Here is a 19,725-nt window from a genome sequence, read left to right as displayed (position 1 = left end):
AGCAAGCTATGTCAAAAACCCGTGCTCGGAAAAGAACAATGAAGCAGGAGAGAGATGCAAGAGGAATAGAGCAAGGACCAGTGGTGGGCTGGGGAAACCACCAGAACAGCCAACTCCAGGAAGCTGTTTGTGGGAAAACCACCTGAGGGAGGCCCAGGAAAACACTGGTGGCCAAGGTGTGGAGCTCTTGAGCAAGAGTTGTAGCTGTGAGGATGCCCTGCAAACGCGGGGTCACAGATTCTCTGCAGGAGAGTGTGGAGGGAAGGTGAGCTCTGCTGGCATCCACAGGCTGCTTCCACGTTTGGAAAGGTGCTGCAGTCTCCCCGTGCTGTTTTCCTGCCAGCTCACAGTGCAGACCAATAGAGAGATTATTCAGGACTGACTGACCTGGAAGCTTCAGATTTCCCTCTCTCCTGCCTCTGAGTACAACTTGGTTTTCAGTTTGACAGGATAATGGATCAGCAGCACACGTGGTGGAATGGAGTTTGTGTCTCTGAATGAAAAAATCCCTGAGGAGAGGTGAGTCAGGACAAAAAGAGGAGAAAAGTATGGAGTGTTCCTCATTCACTGCTGAATGTTGGAGTATTTGGGAGTAAAACAACTCATTTATGAAATTCATAGATTGGAAAATTTTGCTGAGAGAAGCAGAAAAAGAAGTGTTGTGAAGGATTAAAAAGAGTAGTCTGAGAGATGTAACAAAGCATATACCTTTCCCCCCATTACTTCAAAAGAAAATAGTAGTTATCAGCTTTGTCCTAGTGACTGAAACACTACTGCAACTGAAGGCTGTCTTATTACCAACCCTGAGTGCATGCACAAACGACAGCAGCAACATTCACGGGTGCCAAACTCTACAAACCCATTTAAATCAATACAAAATTCCCACTGATACAGTCTTCACAAGTTCTGGCTGAAGCTGTTTCCTTATGCCTGGGTTTCAGCATCCCCTGGTGTGAATCTTTAGAGCTTGGTATTACCAGGTTGCAACACTACAGGAGGCAGAACAAAAAGCAACCCATAACCTAAAGGGATAATAACTTGGATATGTTTCCTACCCAAGGTCTAAACAGAGTGAGAAAGCAAACACCCTTTACTGGCATAAGACATAGCAATAGAACTAGAAAAAACCCAAACCCTATGAACAGAGAAACGTCAGTTGTCAAGTTTCCTGTGGCTTTATGCTTCCTGTTTATGTTCCTTTCATGCCACACATATGAAGGGGTGAGCTCTCATCAGGGTTTTTTGGGTGCCTGTGGCAAATTACTCCTGTGCATGTTTCTTCACCAGGAAGAAGGTGAGTGACAGCTACTGAGGGTGATTTGTTCTTGAGTTGATCATCACAGGCATCTACAGCAGCTCAGAGACTAACAGGGTGTTGAAACCTGTATGCAGCTGAGCAGAATGAAAGCAGCGCAAAGACATTGTGACCTTCTACAATTCCTTCATTTTATGATGGAGGTGATTTTAAAAGGATCTACATTTCACAGGACTGATAATTACCCCACTAAACTTGCCACTATCTTGTATTTAGCTTACAAGTATGAAGCTTTGGGGAGATTCGCTGGGAGTCAGTTCACTCATTGGCCTTACTCTGGATTTGAGCTCTAAGCCATGTCCCTTAAAATTACACCTGCAGTTGAATCATCATAGCAAAGAAAAAAAAAAAGTGGGGGTATTGCATTTAAGCTGGAAAATGAGATTCCAGCATGGATGTATGTGTACATGTGGCACTAAACAACAAGATATTTCTGGGCAAGGGCACTGCAAAAGATTGGAGCAAAATGCCATGAACCTCTGCATCCCAAAGATAAGAGCTGAAAAAGTGTAAAAATACAGAGGCAAGCTTCTTCTCCCTCAGGCTTCTTTTTTCAACTGTGTCCTGATCACTCCATAACTGAGAGAGATAAGGTATCTGTAGTGGAGTTCACCATTTGCCTCCTTTCTAAAACAGAGGATCGTTTGTTTTGCCATGTTGAAAAATATTGCAAAACACTCCAAACACTGATTGCAGGCATAAGTCAACAGCACTGCAGATGTTGCCCATTTTCAGGCTGATTTTGCTCTGTGTCTCAGAGGCATATATAGCTTTAGCACAGCCACAGCCAAAATCCTCAACTCAACTCACTGAGGTCTCATGGGGATTTTGGTTGGGAAATGGGAAAACTGAAACTCATATCTAATGAGATAAAGTGAGATCCTGAGTGAGGGCTGGGGGGGGGCAGGGGGGAAGGTATTTCAAGGCACAGGCAGCCCTGCCAACCTCATTGGCACAGTGTTGGGCAGTGAGGAGAGGACTTACCTGAGTGCCTGCTCCCACAGACTGCTGTGGTATCTGGCAGTGCATCAAACCCTGCTGTCTTACAGAAGTTTAACTTCCAGCAGGGATCAACTGGCTTTGGCCTGATAAAATCCAGACAGCCATGTCAGGTTGGGTGGGCTGGGGGCTGTGCATCCACTACTCCCAGTTTTCCACAATCATGGAATAACAAAGGCAAGTGGACAGCAGTGCTGTGACAATGGACACTCAATGAGCCTTCCAAGCCCTGTGGGTTTTGTCCTTTGGGCATTTTCTTTAAGTTAGCAAAATAACCAGCCTTAGTGCGCAAGCAACAGCATTGGAGTTCTGGCACGAAGTGGGAGATAAGGATCTGCAGAGCACTGGGTTTTTAGGGAAAGGAGGTCACGTTTTCCCCAGAACCATGAACAAAGTGGGACAAAGGGACATTTTGAGCAACCTGTCTTTTTTTACCTTCCTCATGTCTTCAGCTCATCAGGGCTACTTCAACTACTGCATCAAAAGCAGTGTGGCCAACAGGTCTGGGGAGGTCACTCCACCCCTCTGCTGTGGAATAGAGAGCCCACATGGAGCATTGAGTCCAGCTCTGGGGTCCTCAGCACTGGAAGGACATGGAGCTGTTGGAGCAAATCTATAGGAGAGCCACCAGGATGTTTAGAGGGATGGAGCATTTCTCCTATGAGGAAAGGCTGAGAGAACTTGGGTGTTTCAACCTGGAGAACAGAAGGTTTTGGGGTGACCTAACTGAGACCTTCCAGTACTTGAAGGGAAGGTACAGGACAGATGGAGAGAGACTTTTTACAAGGACATGTAGTGATAGGACAAGAGGGAATGGCTTCAAACTGAAAGAGGACAGGTTTAGATTAAACAGTATGGAGAAATTCTTCATGGTGAGGGTGGTGAGGCACTGGAACAGGTAGCCCTAAGCAGTTGTGGGTGCTCCATCCCTGGAAGTGTTCAAAGACACATTGGATAGGGCTCTGAGCAATCTGGTCTAATGAAAGGTGTCCTTGCCCATGGCAAGGGTGTTGGAACTAGATGATCTTTAGGGTCCCTTCCAACCCAAGCCATTGCATTGATTCTGTGAATCCAGACCCTGGGACTTAAGGAGAAAAAACCTGAGTGTATCTTGATCAGTTCTGGTTGGTACTATAGTTTAGCCGTGATGTCAAGTTGAGGGACAGGAAAGCAACAGTATAGCTGAAGTTCTTGACATGATTAATCGGATGTGATGACAGGCCATGTAGTGAAGCTCTTCTCAGAGCTATCTTCCATATCTGCTCCCTTTTGCACATGCAACCATTTAATACACTGGTATTTGACTCTGGCCAAGAGAGAAGTCATTGACTGGACAGGCTGTGACTTCTTAACTGGTGAAGTGAAATGCTGCTGCTGAGAGTGCCAGGTGCTAAAAGTCACACTGTTTTGGACAACTGGTCATGGACCAGCACCAGCAGATGAGCAAGTACTTGCAGATGAGCTGAAATGTTCTTCTTTCAAGAACAAGATTCCCCAGGCTGGGAACAAGGGGGAGAGAATGTGATGAAAACCTTAAATACATAGTTCAGTTGGAAAAGAGTGGGGGAAGCCTGCACAAACACTAGCAGCAGATCTGCCAACAGCTTTTGTGTGAATGTTCTCTGCAACTATTCCACAAACTATTTACAACAGGTTTATGTGCATTAAGATTTGGCTTGCCAAGCCTTGAAACACTAACTTTTCTTTGAAGCTGATTGGGAACTATTAACATCTGCTTATCAGACGTTTACATATCTAGCCCAAGGTATAATTTTATACGGCTTTCCCATACAGAGAACTCTTGACTCTTCAGTCAGATCCACTCCACAAGTGAAATGGCAGTGCGGGAGGAAAAGAAATGCAGTGAAATTATACATAATTGCTTTTGCTCCACCTCTATTATACAGGGAGCAGGTGAGTCAGCATTCCCATGGAACTGCTTTACTGTGAAAGAAGGAACTCTGTCTCAGCCTGGTAGCTGTTTACTCTTGCTCCTGCTTTTGGTATCTGCATACTAAAACTTTCCTGCAGGGTTGGTTACTGCTTATAAGCATCATAACATTTCATTAGAAGGAGGATTTGCCACCCCACATATAATTACTGAAAGCAAGGTGCAAATAGTGGCCACAAGCACCTGAGTTATGTTTTGCAAAATAGTCTCACTATCATAATGTACTACAGAAATCCAATTGGGTTCATGGGTCCAGGTATCATGCCATGACTTACAGAACTAAGGAAGCAAGCCTTCTCCTAGCTTTAAATTGCCTAAATTGTTGCTTCTGATTGTTGTTGATTCATTTGAAATACTAAAAACACAAGCACAAATTAATTGGGCTACTGGAGAACCACCATACAAAGCAATATTATTTCTTCTAGCACTGTACAAGAGCAGGGCTCCTGAGATAGACACTTTTGTAGCAGACACTGTAACACTGAGTAAGAAGAGACAACTGTTATCTCTGGGAACTTCTCCTCCACATAGTCTGAGAGAAATAAAAGTAAAGAGGAAAACTTACAGCAGACAGGTAAGACTGGGAAGGTAACTTAAGTTTTCTGAGTCTGAGCTGGCACTGACTCCACTAGCCTACCTTAAGAGACAGCCCCTCTGAAGAGCAAGTTTGATTAATCTGGTTATTTTTTAATCTGGGCATTTTAGCTCAGCCTATTCAAAACTCCCCTGCACAGCAATGGTCTTTTATCTGTCTGCCTCTCTCTGATCTGCGCTTGGGAAGTCAGCAGGTAGGGTGCATCACGAGCCTTGCTTCTGCATTGCATGTCACTAATTAAAGAAACCATTCAAAATAAAGCTCCTACTCATGTTCTCTATTAATAGCCAGGAGTTTTCCTCCGCCCTGCCCTCCCACGACCTCTTTCTTTTAAAGTGATAAAGCAGCCCTGTCCAAGGTTTTGAGATCCCTTGTGTTCAGATACCAACTCAGCATTTTTCCAGCTGCATTACAGCAGTTCTCTAGAGTACTCAACGCAGTTTCCTTAAAAAATATGCCACATAATGCCCCTGTAACCCTATCAAGATACCAGCAGCAATAGAAGATATTGGGAATAGATGACTTAAAATTGATGTCAGCTTTTACTGTGCCATGAAAGGTTTCTTGTTCAGACCCTGACACTGATTATCCACTCAGTTCTGAAAGCCTCAGTTACGTGGGCTTAGCAAACCTGAGAGCAGGGCAACGGCCAGAGTGGCAGAAATGACTTGTCAAAAAAGAAGTGCAGTGAGATGGGCTGTAGGAGAGATGAGTCATGGATGAGCTGCACTCCAGAAACAGCTCAGCAGGGCCAGCTGCTGCCTTTCAGAAAATTAACTTGCTGGACTCCACAAGCTAGCACTGAAGGTGCAGCAGAGGAGCTCAACTTCAGCTAGTCCAGTGCATCCAGAAGATGCTGCATCTGCTCTTGCTTTGAGAGGATGGTCAGTTGGATGTGCAGAGGTTATAGAGAAGCACTCTAGAGATCAGTGTTTCCAGGCCACAAACATGAAGGCAGTCTTCTTACCTAAAAATTATTCTTTTGTTAATAATTAAACACTTATTATTAATTATAATATATTATATAATATATAATAATTATAAATAATTAAACCGAGGAAAAATGAAAGAGCCAAAGATTTAAAGAAAGTGGTGAATTGGAAATGGATTCATAACTTGTAATGACCATTTTAACTTCAGATAGAAAAGCCTTAAATTAACTGTTTATAATTGGGTCCCTCTTTCTTTCTTTTTGTGGTCACTTTGGGTGGTGTTGCAGTATGAGCTGGAGAGTACACCAAGGAGGTGTAGCTGGAGCTATACTTAAATAGCCTCCCAAAGTTGTAGCATCAGAGGCTGCTGCAGAGTCAGATAAGCTGGGGGGCACACAGAATTTCCTGTTTTGTCAGCAGGAAACCTCCTGAGGAGGACCCCCCCTGTATTGGCACCCTTATGCCTCCTTCACCATTGAGAGGTCAGTGAGGTGGCCACATCCCAGCACTTCTTGCCTCTCCTTCTGAGATGGACAATGGTCCCTGACGACCCCCCCTTGCCCAGCAAAGGGGTGAACTGGCACAGACCATGAGAAGTGGGGATGTGAGCTGGGATGCTGGTTTGTCTGTGTGGGCACATCTGTCAGGGGATGCCCAGCACAGTCTGGGGTAGGTCCAATGGGTGGGTTGGCTCCCTCTGTCCTCTTGTTCTCCAGTTTTGGAGGGGAGGAAAACACCCCTATCATGGGGTGGAACTTTCCTCCCCACAAAACCATGGGACTGTGTCAGGATTTAAGGAAGAATATCATCTGCTTCAGAGAATGATTGATGGGGCAATATGCCTGGTGAACATTTCTGCAACAGGTATCCCTGGAAAGTCTCTTTTTTATGTGAAAATCCACTACAAACAGGAAGGTAGAAAGAGAAGAGTGTCCTTCCCCTCTACAAAGAGAACTGAGCTATTTTTAACAATTAATAAGTTTTGAATTAATAAATCAAAGGATGTGTTTATACATTATATGAAGCAAAGCTCTTAACAGCTGATTGTTATCCTGAAGAAACATATTCATTCTGCTTTGTCAAGATAATAGGCAACATATCACCTACCTTTATATTCTGCCTAAGTTTCACTGGGAAAATTGCCATAAAAACTTCCACTTCAGTGAAACACTCTATTGAAGCAGGGCTAAGCAGGATCACTTTCAGGTGTGATCTGCTGAAGCAGTCTGGCTCCCATCCAGGCTTTCTCGGCCAAGCTCCACTCCAGCTCTGAAATGACAAGATGGTGTACATGTTTTTAAAGGACTTCTTTCCTCCCTAAATTTTACTGCAAGGGCCAAGAGATGTGAGTAACCAAAACCATGTTACAGTGCTGTTAAGCAAGTTCCTGGTTCCCTTCTTTCTCTCCTATTAAATAAAGTGAATTGTGTACAGCAGCTGAGCTGGCAGAGCAATGGGCTGAAGTACTGCAGCCAAACAAAAGCAGTGACAAGTAACATAAAAAGGCACTATAGTCCTCAATAGGGTTCCTCTATGTCATGTATTTGGTTTGGGCTCAGGAGACAGGCTCTTCCCTCCTACCTGTCCTCCTGCAGCTCCTAGCTGCAGCCAGACCAATATGATTTGGAAAATAGAACAATTTCTTAGTAGAATAATGTCTGTCACAGGTTACTGTTTTATCCCTTGACTCTTTCTGACTGAATTTGCTAAGGGCTGGATAAAACATCTTTGTGAAGATACTTGGCTTTTCTGAAACTGTAAGAGACTTTGAATTGCAGCAGAAAAGTTTTATTTTGCAGTTTAGAGAAGCTACTCCTTAGAGATCTGGTCCAAGCAAATAGATTGTTCCATCTGGAACACTTTTCTATAATTATTACCTTAATTATTACCAATAAAAACAAAGCCACACTCCCACCATCTCATTCCTTAGCAATCAGAAGAACAGCACAGCTGGAATATGAGAGCTGAGAAGTACTCACTAATTTAGATGCCCTGTTAAGCCTCTCATAGGTAGGTGTCCCTGCTGGCGCAGCCCAACCAAAACCAAAGGAAATATCCCAGGGATGGATTTGCTCCGAAACGCGTTCAGGAAATTCCCTCTTTGCGCTGTGTGAGTAGCACTGGGGTGGTGCTGCCAGTGCTCAGTCACGCTGCTGTCCCCGGCTCCCTGCTGCAGCGGGCCAGGAGGGCTCAGCCTGGGCTTCTGCTGCTGCAGGTGACACAGCTGCACCCTGCCAGGAGCGGGCAGGGGCCTGCATCCCATAGGAGCAGCCGGAGCGAGCCACACGCTTCCCTGCAGCCGCTGGAGTGGAGAAAAAAGGAGAGAAAGAGCACAGAAATTTTGAGTTAAGAAACCTGGACTAAATGAAGGCAAAGGAGGGATGGGAGGCTCTCCCCATCCACGCTCCTGTGTGCACATTAACTTCAGATGCGTGAAGACCCTCCCTGCACTTGAGAGGAATTGCTCATGTCCTTTTATTTAAGGCCCTATTTCCCCAGTTTGGACTTAATGTCAATTATTTTTTTTCCCTCCAGAGGCTGGGTGAGGAAGAAGAGACCCAGCTGTATCTCCAGGGTTCTAGCAACAAACTTTAGTTTCTATGAAATTTAACATGAGCATAAATAATTTTAGAACACTGCAGGAACACCAAAGTCCAGACTGTCTTTTTATTTACAACAGTATACACACAAAGTAAACGAAATAAAAAAACCCACAATCAACCCCCTCCAACAAATACAACTGATTTCAGAGGACAAATTAATTAGAATTTCTTAAAAGGTTAGCCAACACTTTTCAATTACACTTTGGATGATTATTTGTGTTACAGTAATATGCAAATACTTTAAATTCTTAGCCCTAAAAATCTCATGAGTTTTTTGTCTGTTTTTCACTTTTTCAATAAGTAAGGTGTCATTACTATCTAGTATCTAAAAATATCAGTGCAAAAGATTACATCAGCATCAGAATGTTTTTCACAGAACAAATTAAAATTTAAAATAAATTTAACTGTGCATCATGTTTAAAAATGGTTGTAGACATTTTTGGGAATGGGAAGATGTGGGTGATAATATCAAACTAAGAATTACAAGTCTCTTGCAATTGATTTATTTTCTTGATACTGGCCTGTAACATAAATTAGCTTTCCTACTTAATTGTATCAAAAAAATAAACAGGTCAGCTGTAGGTGAGTAGGTAAGATTGAATCCCAGCTCCATGAGAAAATTCAACCTCTTCAGTTCTACATATGAATAGTCCCAATGCCTGTGACACTGATTTTAAGAATCAAAATTATGGTATAGTTAGCTCCACATAAAGACAGGGTAAAATCCACAACAAAAGCAGCAAAAAATGGAAAATGTCATAAATGTTATTTAACTTTTTAAAAATGTTATTAAACTTTAAAAACAAAAGACAAGTAAAAAACAAAAGAAAACCAAACAAACCCACAAAGATGGCTGGTATATTGCATATTTATTTATTTTCTGGAACTTCAGGGATTCCCAGTTTGAAGTTTTTTTCTCACAGCAATAAGCTCCAGGCTAGAAAAGAGACTCATTTGTGAAGGAAAGGCAAGATGTTAATGGAAACAACTGATTCCAGTAGCCAGATCTCTAAAGAAGGCGGTTAAAAGAATAAGTTGCAAGCTATGACAGTTATGTAGAGAAAAATCTGTGGACACATAATGCTTCTGGGTTAAATTATCTGATTTTAAAGCTGCCACATCTTACTGAAACAGCAAAGTCACAAGATTTTCTTTTTCGAAGGGAATGAGTCACTGCTGAAAGTTAAGTTTAGACAACAAAAGCTGTCAATTCCCATTATTTTTCAGCATTAAAAAAGGGAATCACAACAGAAGAATTAACTTCTGGTATAACTTCTGATTTTGTGGTGCTAGGAGACATGGAGGGAAAGGCCTTTGTCAATGTGCAGAATGCACCAAGATCCTTGAATGTGCTCCACTGGGATCAGGTGAAGGTGGTAGGAGGAAACGGCAAGAGTGAGCTGCAAATTCTGCCCAGTGGCTTGGCTAGTGTTTCTCAGGGAAGTTGACCGTTTCCTTGGACCAAAACCAACCAATGCAATTCATAGCAACACCATTTTGTGAATAGTGTCCTCTGAATGAGACATTAAATTATTAAAATGATGGTATTTTTTCTACATAATATTTAGTGATACATAAGTTACAGTATTTTTCACAGCTGGCTCATCCTGCAAACAAATTAAAAGCACATTAAAAGAAAAAATAACAGCTACTGAGTACTGCAAAAACCAGCCCAAGTCACTCTACTCTTTGCTTGGAGGGAGGTGTTGGAGCAGCATTCCTGCCCTGAACAATTTGCAGGCATTTCTATCCAGGACTTTTTGAAGGGTACCAAAGGGCTTCTAACCCTTAGGAATTTGCGGCTTTGGGGACTGCTTGAAGGCAGAGTTGGTATCTTTACATTTAATAGACCTTGTGGAGTATTTTTTCTTCTGTGAATGTGTACAAGTGCTTTTTTGGGATCCCCTGTGAACTACTGGCACCTCAAAGGAAGGTGTCCTACTGTTTAATTACCTGCTGTATGAAGGTCCACCTCCTTCTGTTTGCTTTAAATTGGCCACCTGCTATTATCACTCAATGCTCTCTAGCTCTTTTATTAGAAAAGAAAGCAAATAATCCACCCCTACTCCTCTCTACTCATTATTCTCTCTGGTCTCACTGTTTTCTGTCATTTATCACTTCTCCCTCCTGTATAATCTTGGTCACTTAAATCCTTGAATTGCTCTAACATAAGGGTGGCTCCACATTTTTCTTTATTTTCGTTGCTCTTCTCTGGATCTTTGGTATTTCTGCTGCACATGGGCCAGAGTGATCATCAGGAGCTATGTGCCCATTCTGTTCTCTGCACTTCATCCTGCCTTCTTCCACCAGCTTTGGGACTTCAACCAGATTTTGAGTGCTGAACCAACTCTTCCATGACTTATTGCAACTGTTAGATCTTATTTCTGAGTAGGAACTAGCTGGTAAGAAATGTCTCACTTTCAATCAGTTTACTCCTCTCCAATCCAACCTGGCCATAGTAATTATCTCTGACCTGGTCAGAGGGCACTAATAACCTGCTGTTATGCTAGTTAGACCTTAAGTCTGTGAAAATTTGGCTTTAGTTATTGGAGTTTGATTTTGCTGTTTCTTTTGTCATGGAGTTCATAGCCCCTTTCCCTATAGCCACAGCCTAGACTGATTCTCCTACATAACCTGTGGTATGTCACTATCATGTCTTGCTGATTATTTCCTTCTCCTGCACATTTATTCAATCAACATGCCAATTTGAAGCCAGGTGTCACATATCCCTCATTCTCATTCCACTGTGGCTTCATGGAAATCAGCCTCTTCTGGACATATCTGGGAGTGTCAGCCCCATGAGTAGGACCTTCCTTGCTTCTCTTGTGCAGCTTCCCTGGGAACCTGTGTCCCTCCAAATGAGTGTGGACCTCTCCTTACTGCTGGGAATGTTTCTAGAGAAGTTTAGAAGGAGATGCTTGATTTTACTGTCCTAGCTGGCACCCTATGTCTTGCTTCTCAAACCTCTTCCTTGACCTTTCCTACTTCACTGGTGCACATGTGAACCATGGCCACCTTCTAGGCCACAGTGGTTTTTTGGGAAGTGGCAGATTGCTGATATCCATGGTCTCTGCCAGCCTAAACTGTTTTGTGATTATGTTCTCAATGCAAGGATATCCTTTTCACGACAGGAAGAGGTCTTGTGACCCACAAGGGTAGACTCCCTATCTCTCTGCTAGCTCAGTGTTCTCTGCACGTCCAGGGATGCTGCCATAAAGTATCCTCACAGCACACAGCACCTGGAGAACAGCTCCCCCTCATTTGCTGTGCAGCTGGAGAGCACACAGCGCCTTAACCACTCCCTGCACAACCCCGGTGTCCCGGCGCTTCTCCCACCGCTGCCGGCCCGGTGCATCACGTACATTACAATGTACATAAATTACATTGTAATGTATCAGGGAGCTGCGCCTCTTGGCTACCCGAACACATTGTATGGATGCGCACGTATAGACACGCGTGCATGTGAGAGAGATGCATACACCTGTCTGTATCCATGTACAGCCTTTTGAAATGATTGCATTTCATATCTCCTCCAGCCTCCAAGAGCTCTTTTCCTTTACCATTCGTGTATTGCTAGGGCTAGGAATGGCGCATTGCAACCTCATTCAATTTTATTTACTGTAGATCGAATCGGGATTAGCAAAATCATGTGGAAAGCTTTGGTCTCTTCATTGACTCCACAACTAACGGCAGTTTGTATAATCTGTTGAAATCCAAGAACTCTCTCTTGAAGACAGCTGCTTGAGCCTCGCTGGGTTCTAAGGATCTGATCTGCGATTGTCCTCGTTGTGGAACTACGACATTGTCATTTTCCAAAGGCAATGACAGTCCTAGCATGCGCCTGTACCAGACCGAAACCAAGACTCTCACCTCAGCAGAGGGGCTAGAGAGACGCAAGGAGCGATTCAGTCGGTGCTGTTGGAGCGGCAGGGAGAACCTCCTTGGAGCCCTGGGTTTGAGTCACGGAACAGTGCTCCCTCGCTCCTGGCTACCCAGGGCTGGCTCCAGCTCTCGCTGCGCTTGTTGCCGGGGGTCAGCTGGAGCCGGTGCCGAGAGGGCGTCGGTGGTGGAGCCCCGTGCTCTGCCGTGCGTACCCCGGCGCTGTGCCCCGGCGCTGTGCCGTGCCGTGCCGTGCCCCGGTGCTGTGCCGTGCTGTGCCGTGCCGTGTCCCGGCGCTGTGCTGTGCTGTGCCCCGGCGCGGCGGTGACGGGCGCAGCGCTTCCGCGCCCGCCGCCGCAGCCCTGCCCCCGCCGCCTGCGCGGCCGGCCCGGCCCGGCGGAGAGGCGGGGGGATTTCCAAGCGCCGGCGGCCTCGCCGCTTCCTCTCCTTGTTTTGCTTTCGATCTGGCCCTCTCTCCTCCCGGGCGGAGGCACTGAACTTTTAGTTTTGCTCCCGCGATTATTCAGCGCCTGTTTTCATTTCCATTTCGTGTCCCCTGGCAACGGCGGTAACCTTGAGGAATTATATAAGGGCCGCGAAAACGGGCCGGCAAGGTAATTTTGAATTGTTTTCTATTATTTTTTCCTATTTATTATTTTCTTCTTGTTTAATTTTCATTTTATTTTTCCTCATTGCCGCCGTTTCTGTGTGCGGGGCAGCGGGGGGCTCCGGGGCAGATGCGCATCGGTTTTAAAAACAAAAGGTCGGGCTGCAGCGACCGGGGCCGAGCCCGATTCCGCCGCTACATTTGAGAAGGGGCGGGGGGGGAACGGAAGACGCGGCCGCGGCGGAGATGGAGCGGACGGGGGGCACCCGCCGTTTCCCGGGTGGGGAGCGAGTTCGGACGCACGGACAAAGGCGGGGGCGTCGGGTCGGGAGGGCCGCGGCGAGGGCCGGGCCGGGTCGGGCCGGGGGGCCCCGCACTTGTTGCGGGGCTGGCGGCTGCGGTGGCTCCGATAAGGGCAGGGGAGCGTTGGCGGCGGCGCGGGCGGAGGGGCCGCGGGCGGGGGGCGCTGAGGCGGGGGGGGGGGCTGCCCCGCGGGGCCGGGGGCGGGAAGGGGCGGGGCCGGCCCGCCTCACGGAGGGCCCGTTACACAAGCGGAGCGGCGGGGCCGCCGCCCGCAGGGCCCGGAGGGAGCTGCGGCCGGGGCCACGCCGGGATCCCACCCTCGGGAGCGCACGGCAGGGCGGAGGGGGGAGATGGAGCGAGGCTGGCGGCGGGCGGGTGCCGCGGGAGCGGCGGAAGGAGGAAATGGCGCGGCCGCTCGGTTTCCTGCAGGACCGGCCTCCCGTGCGGGCTGGGTGGCGCGGCCGCCTGTGCGGGCCCTGTCCTGCCCCGTGCCAGCGAGCAGAGAGCCAAGCGCTGGACGTCTGACCCCAGAGGGGAGTTAGCCTTTGATGTGTGGGAGCAGGATTTACTTTGTCTGCAGTACGCGGGGTCGTCTATTCGTACGTTCGAGCGTCTTGCCTTGGCTGGGTTCAAAGTTGCAAGTACCTGAAGGGTTGGGTCCCTCGGCTCAGATCCCCAGAGGTACTCAGGTCTTTAACTGCCGCTTTAAATAGTGTGAGTTCCTAAACAGCAGAGTCTGTGTCTTAACCTTACTTCTTTAGACACAGAGCTCAGATAAAGGAATTCCGGAGTGCAGAACTTTCCTTCCGGTACGTGTACAGTTGTAATTTATAGCCCACCTTACCGTGCTAAGCTTTTGCAGACAGCATTCTCCTGAAGGTTCATTTACAACGAGCAGTTGTAAATGAAGACCTCAGTTTCTGGAGATGAAATACAACATGTTTAGGTTTACAGTTATTTTGTTTAAGTCTTAACAACATTTGCAGGATGCCTGTGTTTGTACCACAAAAAGATAGTTGAGTGGAGCAGCAACATTTGAATTCACCCTAATACAGAGACAGCCACACAAGTAGCAGAATTGATCTGTGAGGTAGATGGTCTGAGTCTGAATCACAGTCTTTCCTTGCCACCAGCCCCTTCAGATGCATCAATGTCCCTCTTTGGCCCCTGTTGGTAACATGCTGCCATGGAATTACTTTGTGTGCCCCCTTCTTTTTGCTGGTAAACACCATGGTGAAAGGTGTGAGAGCTCCAAGTTCTTAAGCACAGTACCCCTTCATTGTGGCCGTGTGCTACACTGCAGCTCTTCAGTGAGGTACAAGCACTGCAAGGTGTCAGCCTGCTGAGCCCTGTGTTATCTCTCTGAGGCTGGGCATCCCAGCAGGCTGGCAGATGCAGGTAGGGCAGTCAGACATTGTTATTGTTTGGCACATATATTAGCACTGCTACCCAGTTACTTTGCTGATGACAGAAGTGACAGATTCTAGGAGGTGTCAAGTCAGTCTCTAGAGAAGAGCTGTTCATCACAGGCCATGCTGTGTGGAAATGGGTAGCCAAGAGGTATGAGAAGTAACATGCAGGCTGTTAGGAATTGGGGTTAAAGGCCCCTTTCTCCATTGAGCAAAGTTCTTTGATATGTGGGACCAAGTGGAGTTAGAGGGAGATTTAATACAGAGTTGAGAAAATTATGAAGAAAAAAGGGTACTAGGATTCAAGAGAAAATAAAAATATTTTTTTGAATAAATGGAGTCTACATTATAAGAATAGGCTTTATGTAAATAAATTTGCAGCCAGGCTATGTATGTCTTCATTGAAAACATGTGCTTATATATACCATATTTACATTAATATATGTTTGAAAACCAAACAGTGGGAAAAGCTGGTGGATAAAGATTGTAAAGTTTGCCATGACACACTCTCTTTTGAAGTGGTGCATCACCTCCATGGTGTTAAAACATCTCCATGATCAAATATTCAGAATATCAAAAACTTTGTGGCTGCAGAGAGAGGACTGAGTAGCTTGCACATGCATTATGTGGGAAACTTTTTGCTAAAGAGGAAATAACTGTTTGGGGAAATAACACAGGGTCCCATGGTTTGATGTTGACAAAAACTGGCATATGTTAAGGCAGAGTAGAGAAGCTACAAGAGTAGGAAATATGATTGTTAATGAGAGACCTCAGTTTCCCCCAAGTAGATTATGTCATGGCCCAACATGAAATTTGCCCAGGTGCCAAAAACAACCTGCTTTCTCTAGGTGTAGTTTGTACAGGTACACAGTGGGTAACAACTCTGGGCAAGGGACTGGCCAGCAAGAATTAAGTTCAGAATTTTGCATTTTAAATCCTAGCCAGCTCTAACATGACACTGGTCATAGTGTCCTTAAACTCAGTGTTGTTTCAGGAGCAGCAAAGGCAAGAGTTGTTGTGGCAGTGTTTACTCTTCCAAAGCAGATCTTCATATAGCGAGGAAAGAAATTAATCAAATGGTGAGAGGCAGCCAAAAGTGTAAAATAGTTGCAAGTGGCATGTAATTCTTCAAAGACACTAATAGTAAAGGCTCAAAGCAATTGGATGTCATCTGTCAAAAATACCAAAGAAGCTGAGCAGGCCAACAAGCAAAGTAAAGCAACTCAGTACAAGCAAAAAGACCTCTTTCAAATGTTAAGGTTTTGTGTTTGAATGAGGAAAGTGGAAAACAATGTAAAATCTGTGTCAAACACAATAAGGTAAGGCAAAGAGTCATGCTGCTAAAGGCATGAGAACAATTAGAATATACTCTTTGAAGTGCATCAAACCCAGGAAGCTTGCTGATAAGTTATCCATGCATAGAAGGAGTGCTCAAGGAAGATAAAGTCAGTGGAAGAGTGAAACAAATTCTCTGAGCCTTGCTTCACCAAGAAAGACTTTAAAGGGATTCTTTTGCAAGAGGCTTTCCATTTTTTTAAGGAGTGAACTTGCCAAGGAGTTTTTCAAAGTTAAGGGTCTGTGAGAGACAGTATGAGAACAAACCAATGGGAAGGATGAAGTAGAAGGCAGGAGGTGATACTTGTTGCAGAGTTTTGAAATAACCTTAATGGAAAGTTGCTGATATGTTGCCTCTCTGTGTAACTCCTTGAGTAGGCCTGCTTTGGTGCTCTAGAAATAGGATGTAACAAATGAGCTGTCAGCTTTTCAGGGTTTCTGTGGAGACTCGGAACTCGAGGATGGGCATTTTTGGTTGGTTGTTTGCCATGGATTAGTGAATGGGACTACTGGACATGGGTGTAAATGTGAAACAGTGACAAAGACTAGGCCTGACTTTTCTTGCCAGGGAGTTGAGTGTCATGACTCCTCTAGTGCTCTCTAAAGGTATTGCTGAGCTGTTGTCTGGTTGATGCAGTCCTTACTAAAGCAGGGCCAGTTTCAAGGTGGGATCAGTTTGCTTCAGGCTCTGCAGTCACGGCTAGTTTGCTCAGTGAAAACAGGTTGTAACATCACCCCGAGTCTGCCCAGGGCCTATGCCATCCAAGGGATGGAGGAAGGAATAGGTGGAAATATGACAAGTTTGCTGGTTGTATTAAATCATTTGGAGCATGAAAATCCCAAAGGCTGAGCCACAAAGTCTGCAATAGAATCTTATTTTGAAAGCATGGATGTAAGTTTGCAGATGAAATTCAGTATAGACCAATTTCAGTGTAATGCACATGGAAGGGATTGCAATCCTGATTTTCTGTACACAAAAATGAAGCATGAATTGACTTTCTACTCAGGAAAAAAGTCATACAACTTGTATAATCCAATGAAAAAATAAGCTCTGTGCCAAGGTATGGCTAATAAAGGACAGGACAGGTTAGGAATTATTAGGAAGGAGTTAGAAATAGAAAGCACTATCATGCCACTACAAATCCATGTTTCTCCCCTCTCCTGATTCAGGAAATAGTGAAAGTTGCTGAGCTACAGTGGAGGATGTCAAAGATGATGAAGGGTAGGAAGGAGATTTTGTGAAAGAGTAAGTAGCTTGGAAAAGAAGTGACTGAAGGGACCATGGGGATTTTCTTTAAAATCATTAACGTCATGAAGAAAGTGAAGAGATAAGTGAGACTCAAATAAAACAATTGGGAGACAACTTTAAAAAAAACAGATGTTTGTCCTGCAATACATAAATTGTGGTGCTCACAGCCACTGCATGTATGTCAGGGGTTTACTTGGGTTCATGAGTGATTAGGCAGTCTTTTGGAGAGAAACTTGCTGTGCAACTTAGCAGTCAGAACAGTTCAGTATCAAATTTTGGGCACTGGCTGCTGACAGAATTACTGCAGATGCTGATCAAGAATCATTGCTGAAAACTGTTAACAGAAGTTTCCACTGAGAACTATAAGCTACAGTCAATTTGCAGATAACAGAGAAGCAAGACCATGAATTGCCCTTTGTTATGTGAAAATTGTAGCAAAAGATTTTATCAAACTTCCAGGAAAAAAAATAGTCTATGATGATCCTGTTTAATTTGGGCTTGCTACCCCAGACCTTGTTAACACCACCCCAGTTACAGTCAGGTTAAGTGTGTCCTGTATGCATTTAACATTGCATTGGAGCAGTACCCCTGCAAAATTCCTCTGACATTTGCAGGATTAGAACCTCATCTTGTATTTTGTATATCTTATATTAAAAGTCATGGTCTGTTTCTAGGTAAAGATACAAAACTAATCACGTGTTACTCTTGCTTATCTCTGTGTCTCATTTGTAAAGATTGGTCTTTTGAAACCTGATTCTTCAAAGTCCTACAATGATTGTGATATTGAGGGCATAAACCATGAGGCAGTGTTTACATAAGTTTTATTGTAGCTTGTGCTGCTACAAACTGTGATTCGTGCAAAACATTTTCTGATTTGCCCTCTGAGATCTCAAGTGCAAAACTGAACAACAAATAAGTAAGCTGAAAAGATTCTGGATACAGTAAATGAGAGGAACAGATTTGTTAAGTTGCATATTCCTCATGTATGAATAGCATTATGCAAAGTATCATTCAGTGTAATTAAATAATTTCCTCTTGGGGTTTTTTGGTTTGGTTTGTTTTTTTTTTCAGAAGTTTTATTGGAACTGTATGAACTTTGTATTGTCTATGTATGTATGTCTTTGTATTGACTATGTGTAAACTCTTGTGCTAAGATTAAAATAGCCACTTAAAAAATTGAAATCAACAATTAACAGTTAGTGAAAGGGAATCCATGTTAACAGTTTAATGTATGTGTATGTAAATATATACATGTAGATATACATATCTAGGTATCTACATATATAAATACACAAAATTAAGGTACTTTGTATATAGCATAAAAAAAATAGTATTGTTAAGAAGTACAACACATACTTCTTATTGATAAACTGTGAAAAGGCTTTAATACTTTCTCTTACAGTTAGTGCTGGATATGTTTTCAATTTACTGGAAGCTGATGTAAAATTTCAGGTCTTTGAATGACCTAGAGAAGAAAGAAAGAAGTGGTAAGCAATACCACTAAGTAATGTTTGGTTTCTGAATCTGTGATATATTGCAGCTTTCTGTATGCTGGAAATCTTCTGACCCCTTTGTTTGCTTGGGAGCAGATTGCATTAAATCAAGTACAGCAGTCTTTAGGACAGGAAAACATGTTATCTTGTTGCAGCCTGGACACAAATCCGGGAGCAAACCTGCCTGCATGTGGCATATTATTTCACCACAGGTGCACAATTTAAATTTTAACTCTTAAGTTATTTTAACATTCAGTTGTTGCTATATAGATTGCTATCTTTCAAGATAAGCCTGGAAGTAATAATTTTCATATTGCTGTCTATTAAAGAGTAGGGCAGATTGCTGTTTGATGGTTTTTCAGCTAACCTTGACAGGCTTGGTCTATAGCTCTCAGCATATTTCTGGCCTTAGGAATGGTGTTAAGGTGCGTCAAAACTGTTTATGTTTGTCTTTGTTCTGAACTACATGTGACAGTGGATATTGTCCAACCATTTCCCTTTTGCTGTAAAATTATTTTAAGTGCATTTTAAAGACTTAGATACTTAATACAGTACAAAAGAAGGAAGGGTTGCTTACGCATTTGGTTTTGAAAAGTGTGACCTGTGTGTGGTTAAGTTCTGCTTTTTGATATGTATGGAGGGATATATGAGACTTGAAGGGCCTGAAAAGTGCACAGAAGACAAAGCCTGTATTGTAATATTTCTATTGATATTGCATATTGCTTGACAGCATTCACAAGCCTCTTACAGCTTTAAGCAAGATACTGCCTATGTTGTTTAATAAATTAAGGTAGCAATAAATTTAGCTCTTTATGTGTATTTCATGCATATATGTATAACACAATTGATGCACGATATGGGCTTTTGTGCACTGGGTGTACTGGCTCCTCTGTTAATGTGTTTTGTTGAATCCTATAAATGGTCTTTATATGCAACTGAGACATGAATCAAGTGGAGAACAGTGAAGTACTGAATTTAATTGGATGATGCATATAAATCTATAAAATCAAAACTAAACAACCCCACCCCAAAACACTTTCCAAAATTGTGACAGC

General features: G+C 44.0%; 1 protein-coding gene across 2 annotated transcripts in view; it reads left to right on the top strand.

Annotated features, from left to right (window-relative positions):
* Positions 1 to 12,669: 12,669 nt before the first annotated feature.
* IRF2 (interferon regulatory factor 2) overlaps positions 12,670 to 19,725 on the top strand; it is a 40,281-nt gene continuing 33,225 nt past the window's right edge. The window contains exon 1 of one of the 2 annotated variants that reach the window (XM_015624253.3): positions 12,670 to 12,888. The gene's annotated coding sequence lies outside the window, so the exon portion shown is untranslated. The remainder of the gene's footprint in view (positions 12,889 to 19,725) is intronic. The other variant, XM_015624254.3, reaches the window with a different exon arrangement.

This window comes from Parus major, chromosome 4, assembly GCF_001522545.3.
Source record: "Parus major isolate Abel chromosome 4, Parus_major1.1, whole genome shotgun sequence".
NCBI classification, from domain to species: Eukaryota; Metazoa; Chordata; class Aves; order Passeriformes; family Paridae; genus Parus; species Parus major.
Note: the sequence above shows the minus strand (reverse complement) of the source record. Positions and strands in the feature narration are given on the sequence as shown.